Here is a 14720-nt window from a genome sequence, read left to right as displayed (position 1 = left end):
TAGTTTCGCAATACCTCTCGTGCACCTGCATCTATATATATAGACACTGGATTTAGTTAGCAGTGCTGTCGCTTCCACTGTTGAGTATATCTTTATGTGTTAATATGTGTATATACACATATAAACACATAAATATATATGTATATACACATATAAACACATAAATATATATGTATATACACATAGTAACACATAAATATATATGTATATACACATATAAACACATAAATATATATGTATATACACATAGTAACACATAAATATATATGTATATACACATAGTAACATAAATATATATGTATATACACATAGTAACACATAAATATATATGTATATACACATAGTAACACATAAATATATCTGTATATACACATAATAACACATAAATATATCTGTATATACACATAATAACGCATAAATATATCTGTATATACACATAGTAACAGATAAATATATATGTATATACACATAATAACACATAAATATATCTGTATATACACATAATAACACATAAATATATATGTATATACACATAATTAATAACACATAAATATATATGTATATACACATAATAACACATAAATATATATGTATATATAGCATATTAACACATAAATATATATGTATATACAAATAATAACACATAAATATATATGTATATACACATAGTAACATATAAATATATATCATAAAAGTTACCTTATTCACAATAGCCTCCCAAATCAGAGTTGCAGATATACACATAGTAACACATAAATATATACGTATATACACATAATAACACATAAATATATATGTATATACACATAGTAACACATAAATATATATGTATATACACATATTAGCACATAAATATATATGTATATACACATAATAACACATAAATATATATGTATATACACATAATAACACATAAATATATATGTATATACACATAATAACATATAAATATATATGTATATACACATAATAACACATAAATATATATGTTTATACACATAATAACACATAAATATATATGTATATACACATACTAAAACATAAATATATATGTATATACACATAATAACACATAAATATATATGTATATACACATAATAACATATAAATATATATGTATATACACATAATAACACATACATATATATGTATATACACATAATAACACATAAATATATATGTATATACACATAGTAACACATAAATATATATGTATATACACATAATAACACATAAATATATATGTATATACACATAGTAACACATAAATATATATGTATATACACATAATAACACATAAATATATATGTATATACACATAATAACACATAAATATATATGTATATACACATAGTAACACATAAATATATATGTATATACACATAATAACACATAAATATATATGTATATACACATAGGGCTCGATTTATCAAACTTTGTTCAGGATCGCCTTTCAGTTCTCCGACAAGTACTCTGCATATCGCCATCTGATAGGCGCACATGTGCGCCATTATTTATCATAAAACTGGTCGTATTTCTACGTTACTTTCCAAAGGCGAGATGTGGCGTGATATTGATAAATCTCGCTGTTATTCGTATTTTTGTGCCATATTTATTATGAAAAATTAGTTAAATTTAAGCGCATATTAGAAAGAAATGTGAATTATTATTGATTACATTTTAATATACATAAATAAAAATTGGTATTGTTCAATTATTCATTTTTATTAATTAGATGTATATAACTACAGTGCTTTTCAGTAAACACAAACTTTATGGATATTTCCGATATTAGATAAAAATGTCATCATACACATATCAATCTCTGAAGGGATAGAAGTTCCATGGTAACATTAAAATGTAATGCTGAAAATACCACAATTGTTTGATATCTACTTTATTATTTGTTGTATCAATGTTTATATTATTTAAGAAACAACATCAAGATGTATTAACTGTTTAACAACTTATATAAACATGTGCTTATGTATTGCAAAGATATAACACAACTCTTTGATCTAACCCAACTCTTATATTTATATCCACCCCCCCTCAACACAAATTGCGCTGTTTTCTTTATTTTTACAATAAAATAATTATTAACTTTTTAAGATGAAATAAACACACAGACAACTCAAAAATTATATTGTAACAGCAATCTATTTATTGATAACAAATAATAAAATATATATTTTTTTTTCATAAAAAAATAAATAAATAATGTTATTTCCACATGAAAAGAAAAATAATGCTTTGCTTTATTGTTTATAATTAAAAAGATTGATATTTTTCTCTTAAGTTTTGAACTTTTATGTATGTCCTCATCAAATTATTTTCAACTTCCAGCAGGGTATCCAAAATTTCTTTTTTGTTGATAGTTATTTCTTGATCTTCAGGCACTGTACCAATGAGAAATAGAAAATAAGTTATATTAAGGAACATGTAATCAATTGAATACATTTCTGTTCAGTATTACAAGATAACTAGTGTTTTATGTAATGCTAACAAGAAACACAGAAAATGACTAATATCTTGTTATAAGGTTTTATCTACACCTCTGTTGTTATTTAAAAGCATGTCATCTTGATAATACTGTGTACACGCACATGCATCTTTGGTTCCACACAATACTGACAATTGCAATTGAATTTCATAAAGCTAAAGATTGTTATGATACAAAAGAACTCACTCCAATCATAGCATTGCGTTGAATTGGATGAATTTGATTGTTGCTCTTCTTCATGTTCAAGGTTCTGTCCATCTTGAATAGCTGTAAGACATACAAATGAATTAGAACTGGAATAGTTATATAATAGAACAATGCTGATTGAAATCCATATCTATTTTAAATTAATATTTTATTACAAATAATGACATAAGATCAGGAGTGACTGAATAGACATATGAACCTACATAAATTGTCTTGTGGATGCTCGCTATTTGGAGAATCTTGCATCATGTTATTATTTTCCTCTTCAACAATAATTTCTTCAATGGCATTTTGGTTTTGATCTTCTTCAATCATGTCTATAATATGATTATAATTATTAACTAGAATAATAGTATTTATTTGTAAGATATATGTGAATTAAATCTACCTTCATTGTCACAATCATCATCAATGATGGGCATCGGCCTTCTGCGATGTTGTCGCCTCTTTTTTTTTCTCCCTTTTTGTATAAAATTTAGAACATATAAATGTTAATATCAATGAATAGTTATCTTAATACTATACATTTTAGTAACTATATTCATACCGGTTGTAATGATAGCCTCAGACTCCAGAAAAACAGTCGGTAGTGGATCACATTCAGCTTCTGGACTGGATGGATTCCAGTTTATTGGGCGCAGATAACGGGGCCTTCTTCTATTTTTGACTGTAAAAGTAAAATACAATTGTATTTATATTGTTAATCTATTTTACAGTACACCATACATCTGACCGACAGAATTACATTGTTAATACTGTTTTACAAACTGCAATCAAGGTCAAATGGATACAAAAACTGCAATTATATTTTTGTACAAAGTTCAAGATTATGTAAACAAAGTAACAACTAATGACAGATTACAATAGAGTTAAAAAATTGATACACAACTATTACATACATACTTACATTTCATCACATAGCTTCTTATCAGGGTCCTTAATTTCGATTGTCTCCGGATTAGATCATTATAACGCTTCAGGCACTGTTTTCTAGTCCTATTATGGCCAGACAGACGTCTGACCCGTCGCACCATCTCTGATAAAATTGGATTTCTTTTATCCTGTTCCAATGTGAATATCCCCTTCCTTTTTTTAGGAAAATACTTTTCCATTGTATAGGTGATTATCAGTAATTCACCGATGGAAAACTTCTTGGAACGATTCATCATCACTGTCTGTATGTATCTCTCTAACCATAAAACTCCACCCAATAACGGAACTAATTGTGATTGTAATTGCGCAGTAAAATATACCCATTTAAAAAATGATTTATGTTTAAAAGAAGTAAGTAATCTAATAGAAACTTATTTATTAATAAATATTAAAGAAAAACTATTAACCAAGTTACAATTTTTTTTATAAATATAGATTACATTTAAGTTGTTACAAAGTGCGTAATAACGTGCACTATATTTTTACGGTCGATACAAGATAACTGGCACTATGTTTCGACACTTGATACAATGCGCAATAACTTGAACTATATTTCTACAGTCGATACATTTGTTTTAATACTTAACATTTATTTTTATGGCTATGTTCATTGTTACTTCAATTGATACATACAAATGTTATGATTTTGAAAACTGAATGTATATAAAAATATAGACACATCAATTTGAAAAAGAAAACACAATTGACCAATAGGAATAAAGTAAATTGTTAATGTCCAATCAAATGAAAGTTAATAATTTTATTTAAATTATTCTTTTATCTATTCATATTACGCCCCATTTCTGTAACGTTCTAGAAACAAAGTTGTTATTGATAATTGTTCATTACTTTATTCTGACTTCGAACGAAGAGACTATTCTTATTGCGCCATTATTTGCTCTAAATTTGCGATGGCTACTGGACAAGCTGGAAAGATGAAAAGTGGTCGAAGTGTGATGTTTAGTCATCGACAAAACTGTATTTTAGTTGAAGCTATCATCGAACATTATGATGTTATTATCGGCTATCAAGCCAAATCTATCAACCCTCAAAGAAAAAAGGCAATTTTGGAACAAATTAGTCGTGCAGTGTCAGCAGAGGGTAGTTTTCCTAAAGACATCAGGGCCTGTCGGAAGAGGGTGAATGATATTCGTAAGAATATAAGAAAAAAAATCTGTAAGGAAAAACAGTTATCGAAAGGAACTGGTGGAGGCCCCGCATATAGGGCTGAACTGCTTGACTACGAACAGATGCTGTATGCCAGGATTAGGGATGCTGTCGTGGTGGGACTTGATGTTCCAGCAGATACCATGGATTTTAGAGGTAAATATCTCATTGCTTGCTGTTAAACGAATAGTCTATTCAGAACTTAAATTTCAGGATTCAGACAGAGCATAACATGGTAATAATTTTTTACTATTAAGATTGTTAATTTGTTAGCTTTGAATATGTATTTAGCAACGTTTGATTGTAAGCTTGGAAGCAGGACCATTGTTGGTTGAGGACCTGGATACCGCTTGCTGATTGGATGGCTACATTTAAAAAGAAACCAATCCTCAAGCGATAACCAGGTGCCACACCCAAAAATGGTCCGGTTTCTAAACTTAGATTATTTTTATTTTAAAAGAAAGATAATCAAAACAGAAGGCAACATAAAAATTATAATAGTATTGAATTATAAAAATTTTTGAAATTCCATGCTCTATCCGAATAATGAAAGTATAATTTTCACTATACTATCTCTTTAACATGTATTTTGTATATTCATTTTTGAGTATTTTTTTTTAATTTTTTAAATTTTATTTATATGTACTTTAAAGAACAACATGAAGAAGCGTTTGAAACTGAAATAGAAAATGCCCAGGTGGACCGACCATCCGAGTCAGAGTTGACTTCTGAACAGCAACAACCCTCAACATCTTCATGTGATATAACATGCAGGGAAGAAACTACCAGTAAGTAAAAGTGTATTACTAAAATGTAAATGTCATTTGTATTAATGAAATGAAAGGACAATGAAATGTAATTAATATGTATTGACTTTCTGACTTTTCTCATGAAAATTCTGTTTATGTACAGAGGAATTTTTTAAAAAGATGTATATGAAAATAAAGGTAATTATTGTTACAGGTGTCAGGGGATTACTACAAACAATGCAGGATTCGTCAATTACATTATTTGATGGTAATTATTGGTCCTTTTTTTTTTTATAAATGTTTGGTTTTTGTTTTTTAAATTATTTTGGTTTACATTCATAGATGAAATAGAAATTACTTTGGAACCACTTGTGACTGACACAGTTTGTCAGGATGATGATGATGATGATGATGATGATGATGAGACACAAATAGAGGGACAAACTCAAACACAACTTGAGACACCACATGTTGACAAATCAGAATGTGAGGAAGAGATTGAGGATGCACAATAATGTCAGATAGATGAACCAGAGAGACCAAATGAAGTGGAACGATTGACAGATATGGCATTGTCTTTCAGAAATGAACAGAATGAATTTTTTTAAAGAAATGATTGAATTACAAAAACAGAGAAATAATATACTTCAAGAACAGTTAAATGTTCAAAAGGAGTATTATCAGAAAAAGTTAGAATTAATGAATAGGCGACATCCAGATGTATAATTATTTTGTTCATATATATACCTTTAAGTTATCGTGTCTAAACAATTTAACGCACTTATAACCTTTGTTAATGTTTAGTCGAGTTTACTGTTTTGAAGTTGATATTATAAAGATTTTTATATTATTAAATAAAGTTTTTTGATTAAAAGTAAATAACGAAACTTATTTTTTTGGTTTAAAGGTATTTTGTTTTTATTCAAAACTAGAAATATATATATATAACTCTCTAAATAAATATATATATATATGTATATGTATAAATAACACAACACAACTTTGGTAACAAACTATATAATTACTCTCAGAAAAAAATAAAAAAAAAAATATATATATATATATATATATGGATAAATAACACAACACAACTTTGGTAACAAACTATGACCTAGATTTGGAGTTCGGCGGTAGCCGTGAAAACCAGCGTTAGAGGCTCCTAACGCTGGTTTTAGGCTACCGCCGGTATTTAGAGTCATGTAGGTAAGGGTCTAACGCTCACTTTGCAGCCGCGACTTTTCCATACCGCAGATCCCCCTACGCCATTTGCGTATCCTATCTTTTCAATGGGATCTTCCTAACTCCGGTATTTAGAGTCGTTTCTGCAGTGAGCGTTAGAGCTCTAACGACAAGATTCCAGCCGCAGAAAAAAAGCAGTAGTTAAGAGCTTTCTGGCTAACGCCGGTTTATAAAGCTCTTAACTACTGTACCCTAAAGTACACTAACACCCATAAACTACCTATGTACCCCTAAACCGAGCTCCCCCCACATCGCCGCCACTCGATTAAAATTTTTAACCCCTAATCTGCCGACCGCCACCTACGTTATACTTATGTACCCCTAATCTGCTGCCCCTAACACCGCCGACCCCTATATTATATTTATTAACCCCTAACTTGCCCCCCACAACGTCGCCGCAAGCTACTTAAAATAATTAACCCCTAATCTTCCGACCGCAAATCGCCGCCACCTACGTTATCCCTATGTACCCCTAATCTGCTGCCCCTAACCCCCGCCGACCCCTATATTACATTTATTAACCCCTAATCTGCCCCCCTCAACGTCGCCGACACCTGCCTACACTTATTAACCCCTAATCTGCCGAGCGGACCTGAGCGCTACTATAATAAAGTTATTAAGCCCTAATCCGCCTCACTAACCCTATCATAAATAGTATTAACCCCTAATCTGCCCTCCCTAACATCGCCGACACTTAACTTCAATTATTAACCCCTAATCTTCCGATCGGAGCTCACCGCTATTCTAATAAATGTATTAACCCCTAAAGCTAAGTCTAACCCTAACACTAACACCCCCCTAACTTAAATATAATTTTAATCTAACGAAATAAATTAACTCTTATTAAATAAATTAATCCTATTTAAAGCTAAATACTTACCTGTAAAATAAACCCTAATATAGCTACAATATAAATTATAATTATATTATAGCTATTTTAGGATTAATATTTATTTTACAGGCAACTTGGTATTTATTTTAACTAGGTACAATAGCTATTAAATAGTTAAGAACTATTTAATAGTTACCTAGTTAAAATATTTACAAAATTACCTGTAAAATAAATCCTAACCTAAGATATAATTAAACCTAACACTACCCTATCAATAAAATAATTAAATAAACTACCTACAATTACCTACAATTAACCTAACACTACACTATCAATAAATTAAATAAACACAATTGCTACAAATAAATACAATTAAATAAACTAGCTAAAGTACAAAAAATAAAAAAGAACTAAGTTACAGAAAATAAAAAAATATTTACAAACATAAGAAAAATATTACAACAATTTTAAACTAATTACACCTACTCTAAGCCCCCTAATAAAATAACAAAGCCCCCCAAAATAAAAAATTCCCTACCCTATTCTAAATAAAAAAAGTTACAAGCTCTTTTACCTTACCAGCCCTGAACAGGGCCCTTTGCGGGGCATGCCCCAAGAAGTTCAGCTCTTTTGCCTGTAAAAAAAAACATACAATACCCCCCCCCCCAACATTACAACCCACCACCCACATACCCCTAATCTAACCCAAACCCCCCTTAAATAAACCTAACACTAATCCCCTGAAGATCTTCCTACCTTGTCTTCACCATCCAGGTATCACCGATCGGTCCTGGCTCCGATATCTTCATCCAACCCAAGCGGGGGCTAGACATCCACTGAAGAAGTCCAGAAGAGGGTCCAAAGTCTTCCTCCTATCCGGCAAGAAGAGGACATCCGGACCGGCAAACATCTTCTCCAAGCGGCATCTTCTATCTTCTTCCATCCGGAGCGAAGCGGCAGGATCCTGAAGACCTCCAGCGCGGAACGTCCATCCGGCCCGACGACTGATCGACGAATGACTGTTCCTTTAAGGGACGTCATCCAAGATGGCGTCCCTCGAATTCCGATTGGCTGATAGGATTCTATCAGCCAATCGGAATTAAGGTAGGAATTTTCTGATTGGCTGATGGAATCAGCCAATCAGAATCTAGTTCAATCCGATTGGCTGATCCAATCAGCCAATCAGATTGAGCTCGCATTCTATTGGCTGATCGGAACAGCCAATAGAATGCGAGCTCAATCTGATTGGCTGATTGGATCAGCCAATCGGATTGAACTAGATTCTGATTGGCTGATTCCATCAGCCAATCAGAAAATTCCTACCTTAATTCCGATTGGCTGATAGAATCCTATCAGCCAATCGGAATTCGAGGGACGCCATCTTGGATGACGTCCCTTAAAGGAACAGTCATTCGTCGATCAGTCGTCGGGCCGGATGGACGTTCCGCGCTGGAGGTCTTCAGGATCCTGCCGCTTCGCTCCGGATGGAAGAAGATAGAAGATGCCGCTTGGAGAAGATGTTTGCCGGTCCGGATGTCCTCTTCTTGCCGGATAGGAGGAAGACTTTGGACCCTCTTCTGGACTTCTTCAGTGGATGTCTAGCCCCCGCTTGGGTTGGATGAAGATATCGGAGCCAGGACCGATCGGTGATACCTGGATGGTGAAGACAAGGTAGGAAGATCTTCAGGGGATTAGTGTTAGGTTTATTTAAGGGGGGTTTGGGTTAGATTAGGGGTATGTGGGTGGTGGGTTGTAATGTTGGGGGGGGGGGTATTGTATGTTTTTTTTAACAGGCAAAAGAGCTGAACTTCTTGGGGCATGCCCCGCAAAGGGCCCTGTTCAGGGCTGGTAAGGTAAAAGAGCTTGTAACTTTTTTTAATTTAGAATAGGGTAGGGAATTTTTTATTTTGGGGGGCTTTGTTATTTTATTAGGGGGCTTAGAGTAGGTGTAATTAGTTTAAAATTGTTGTAATATTTTTCTTATGTTTGTAAATATTTTTTTATTTTCTGTAACTTAGTTCTTTTTTATTTTTTGTACTTTAGCTAGTTTATTTAATTGTATTTATTTGTAGCAATTGTGTTTATTTAATTTATTGATAGTGTAGTGTTAGGTTAATTGTAGGTAATTGTAGGTAGTTTATTTAATTATTTTATTGATAGGGTAGTGTTAGGTTTAATTATATCTTAGGTTAGGATTTATTTTACAGGTAATTTTGTAAATATTTTAACTAGGTAACTATTAAATAGTTCTTAACTATTTAATAGCTATTGTACCTAGTTAAAATAAATACCAAGTTGCCTGTAAAATAAATATTAATCCTAAAATAGCTATAATATAATTATAATTTATATTGTAGCTATATTAGGGTTTATTTTACAGGTAAGTATTTAGCTTTAAATAGGAATAATTTATTTAATAAGAGATAATTAATTTCGTTAGATGTAAATTATATTTAAGTTAGGGGGGTGTTAGTGTTAGGGTTAGACTTAGCTTTAGGGGTTAATCCATTTATTATAGTAGCGGTGAGCTCCGGTCGGCAGATTAGGGGTTAATAATTGAAGTTAGGTGTCGGCGATGTTAGGGAGGGCAGATTAGGGGTTAATACTATTTATGATAGGGTTAGTGAGGCGGATTAGGGGTTAATAACTTTATTATAGTAGCGCTCAGGTCCGCTCGGCAGATTAGGGGTTAATAAGTGTAGGTAGGTGTCGGCGACGTTGTGGGGGGCAGATTAGGGGTTAATAAATATAACATAGGGGTCGGCGATGTTAGGGCAGCAGATTAGGGGTACATAGGGATAACGTAGGTGGCGGCGGTTTACGGAGCGGCAGATTAGGGGTTAAAAGTGTAATGCAGGGGTCAGCGATAGCGGGGGCGGCAGAATAGGGGTTAATAAGTGTAAGGTTAGGGGTGTTTAGACTCGGGGTTCATGTTAGAGTGTTAGGTGCAGACGTAGGAAGTGTTTTCCCATAGGAAACAATGGGGCTGCGTTAGGAGCTGAACGCGGCTTTTTTGCAGGTGTTAGGTTTTTTTTCAGCTCAAACAGCCCCATTGTTTCCTATGGGAGAATCGTGCACGAGCACGTTTTTGAGGCTGGCCGCGTCCGTAAGCAACTCTGGTATCGAGAGTTGCATTTGCGGTAAAAATGCTCTACGCTCCTTTTTTGGAGCCTAACGCAGCATTTTTTTGGACTCTCGATACCAGAGTTAATTTTATGGTGCGGCCAGAAAAAAACCCGCGGAGCGTTAACAGCCCTTTTACCGCCGAACTCCAAATCTAGGCCTCTATAATTCCTCTAAGAAAAAAAATAAATAAAAAAAATATATATATATATATATATATATATATATATATGTATATGTATAAATAACACAACACAACTTTGGTAACAAACTATATAATTCCTCTCTGAAAAAAAAAATAAAAAAAAAATTATATATATATATATATATATATATATATATATATACATATATATATATATATATATATATATATATATATATATATATATATATATATATATATATATACACACAATTCTATCTATTTTAAATATAAAAAAAAAAATTGTATTGTAATCCAATCCGAAAATTTCCTGAAAGAAAAATAAAGAGGTGTAATTAATAATATAGAAAAAAAAAAAATATTAACATGTCAATACAGTTTTAATTAGACTTACATCTAAAAAATCTTTCAATTATTTCAAGACGATTTTCCACTCCAGCTCTTGTGGTATGTCTTGTGACAATTTCCTGAGGAACATAAACATCTTCTGGCACATCCTCCAGACACACCTCATCTAGATTTACTTGGGAAATAGCTATATTATGCATTATGCATGACACCAGAATTATGTCATTACATTTCTCTGGGGAATATTGTAGATCACCACCGGAACGGTCCAACACCCTAAATCTCATTTTCAGTACCCCAAATGTACGCTCAATAGCACTCCTTGTAGACCTGTGAGCTTCGTTGAACTTGATTTCTGCCCGTGTATGAGGTATTGGTACAGGTGTCAAGAGCCAAGGCCTACAGGGGTACCCGCTGTCACCTTCAAAAATATAATAAAATTAAAAATTAGCGAGATGTAACTACAGGTTTATGAGGTTCAACTATGACAATTTAAAAATTACAAGAAAGGTTTGAGTAATATAAATATAAAAAGTTTAATATTCACCTAATAGCCAACCGTTTGGCATGTCTCCACGTTCAAATGCTCCAAATAAAGCCGACTGCTTTAATATGTGATAATCGTGGCATGACCCTGGAAAACCTGATCTTACTGCCCAAAACCTAAGGTTAGAGTCACATACTGCTTGAACATTGAGAGAGTGGAAGTGTTTACGATTTCGATATTGCTCCTCCCTTAAAGCTGGTGGTCGAATTGCAATATGCGTGCAATCAATTGCACCTAGCACATTTGGAATGCCGGCAACTTGATAAAAACCAGATTTTACTTGGTGCCATTCATGTACATTCCTTGGCACATATATAAATTTGTTGAGATGCTTCAAAATAGCTTTTAAGACAGTCCTCAAATGTCTACAAAAAGAAGGCTGACTCATGCCAACCACTGCACTGGACACAGCCTGAAAAGAGCCTGTGGCTAGGAAATGCAAAACTGCCAATAACTTGAGCATTCCCGGTATTGACCTTGTTCTTCTGGTCTGTGGCTCTAGATCATTCTGAATTAGAACATATAGATTTTGTATGCTCTCCCTGTTTAGGCGAAATCTTTTTTTTATCTGGTAATCAGATAATGCCTGAAGTCCACAACGAGGTAGAAAAACTCGTGGAACCCTTTGCCGTCTACGTATTGGCAAAATCTGTTCATTTATACGATTTTCATGGCCCCTTGCTAAAGAAATTGCAGACAAAATCAGGAAATAATCCATCTTCTGGCGCTGAAATTATGGAGTAAATTAGATGTTCTCCTATCTCTTCATGGAGAACATTAGTAGTAGTATTAGGAGTAGAACTTTAGGCTCGCCAATGGCGCAAAATAATGATAAATATATATTTTGGAGAGAAATAGGTTGTATTCTTGAATATACACCCGGAAAAGGGCGTTTTAAAGCTTTATTTTGCGCAAATGTGCGCCTAGGCGAGGGACATTGAAGGGCGAGAATTTGTCAGTCGTATTTGCACATTTTTCGGAGTATTTGTGATTGATAAATAGGAGATATATTACGACGGCGTGAATTGAGGCGCAAATTGAGGAGAATATGTTTGATAAATCGAGCCCATAGTAGCATAAATATATATGTACTGTATATACACATAATAACACATAAATATATATGTATATACACATCGTAACACATAAATATATATGTAAATATACATATTAACACATAAATATATATGTATATACACATAGTAACACATACATATATATGTATATACACATAGTAACACATAAATATATATGTATATACACATAGTAGCATAAATATATATGTACTGTATATACACATAATAACACATAAATTTATATGTATATACACATACTAACACATAAATATATATGTATATACACATAGTAACACATAAATATATCTGTATATACACATAGTAACACATAAATATATATTTATATACACATAGTAACACATAAATATATATGTATATACACATACTAACACATAAATATATATGTATATACACATAGTAACACATAAATATATATGTATATACACATACTAACACATAAATATATATGTATATACACATAGTAACACATAAATATATATGTATATACACATAGTAACACATAAATATATATGTATATACACATAATAACACATAAATATATATGTATATACACATAATAACACATAAATATATATGTATATACACATACTAACACATAAATATATATGTATATACACATACTAACACATAAATATATATGTATATACACATAGTAACACATAAATATATATGTATATACACATAGTAACACATAAATATATATGTATATACACATAATAACACATAAATATATATGTATATACACATAATAAGAGATACAAAGGTTTTTTTTGGTTAATCTCAACACACATATTGTGGGAGTTCTACCAAAGTGACCAAAACAATTACAAAACAACAAAAAGTAATGATGCACATCCAACTACTTAAAGGGCCAGTTTACACAGCAAACACCAGTCTATGTCCATAAAGGAAATACAGTGACTAAAGAAAATAAACATATATAGTTAAACTTGCTAACTATATGTTTAGCAAATTTTAGCTTTTTATTCCTGCTTCTGTGAGTATTATCCACGGTGCTGGCACTCCCCCATGAAAGGGCTGAGCTGTGCTTCAGTCTAGCACGCCCAACCTCCAATCATAGGCTATATGTAAATTCCTATGTATAATGAGCATTAGAAATTTGCCTGCACAACAAATACTCTCTAATCCCTGCTAAATAGTAAAAATAAATCTTTTTTTAAAATACCTATGTGTAATAAAAGTCAGAGCTTTGACTGCAGACATCGGCTCTGTAAGATTGATGAGACTGAGAACGGCTGGAGAACGGCAAGACAAGCAGAGAGATCACTTCAGCCAAACTTCTCACAGCGTGTAGTGAGCATATCAGGAGGACTACATACTTGTAACAAAACAGATTCTCACTGCAGAAATACATACGCTGGTCGCTGTCTGCACAAATACAGAGGTAAGAATGTCAGGTCAAATGATGTCTGTTTTGTTACAAGTATGTAGTCCTCCTGATATGCTCACTACACGCTGTGAGAAGTTTGGCTGAAGTGATCTCTCTGCTTGTCTTGCCGTTCTCCAGCCGTTCTCAGTCTCATCAATCTTACAGAGCCGATGTCTGCAGTCAAAGCTCTGACTTTTATTACACATAGGTATTTTTAGCAGGCATTGCAGGGCAGCCACGGCATCTGAGCAAGTAAACAGCTATACAATGTATTGAAACGTTTGCTCAGGTCATCAGGCACAGCTCATCAGACAGCTTGTTGAAAAAGCTTTAGGAGAGGACAGCACATGCGCAATTCACTGAGGGGGAGTAACAGCAGACTGGCCGTGCGGCCAGAACATTTTCTAAGGGGTTTAGGC

Source organism: Bombina bombina, chromosome 11 (assembly GCF_027579735.1).
Source record: "Bombina bombina isolate aBomBom1 chromosome 11, aBomBom1.pri, whole genome shotgun sequence".
NCBI lineage: Eukaryota > Metazoa > Chordata > Amphibia > Anura > Bombinatoridae > Bombina > Bombina bombina.
This window is presented reverse-complemented; position numbering follows the sequence as displayed.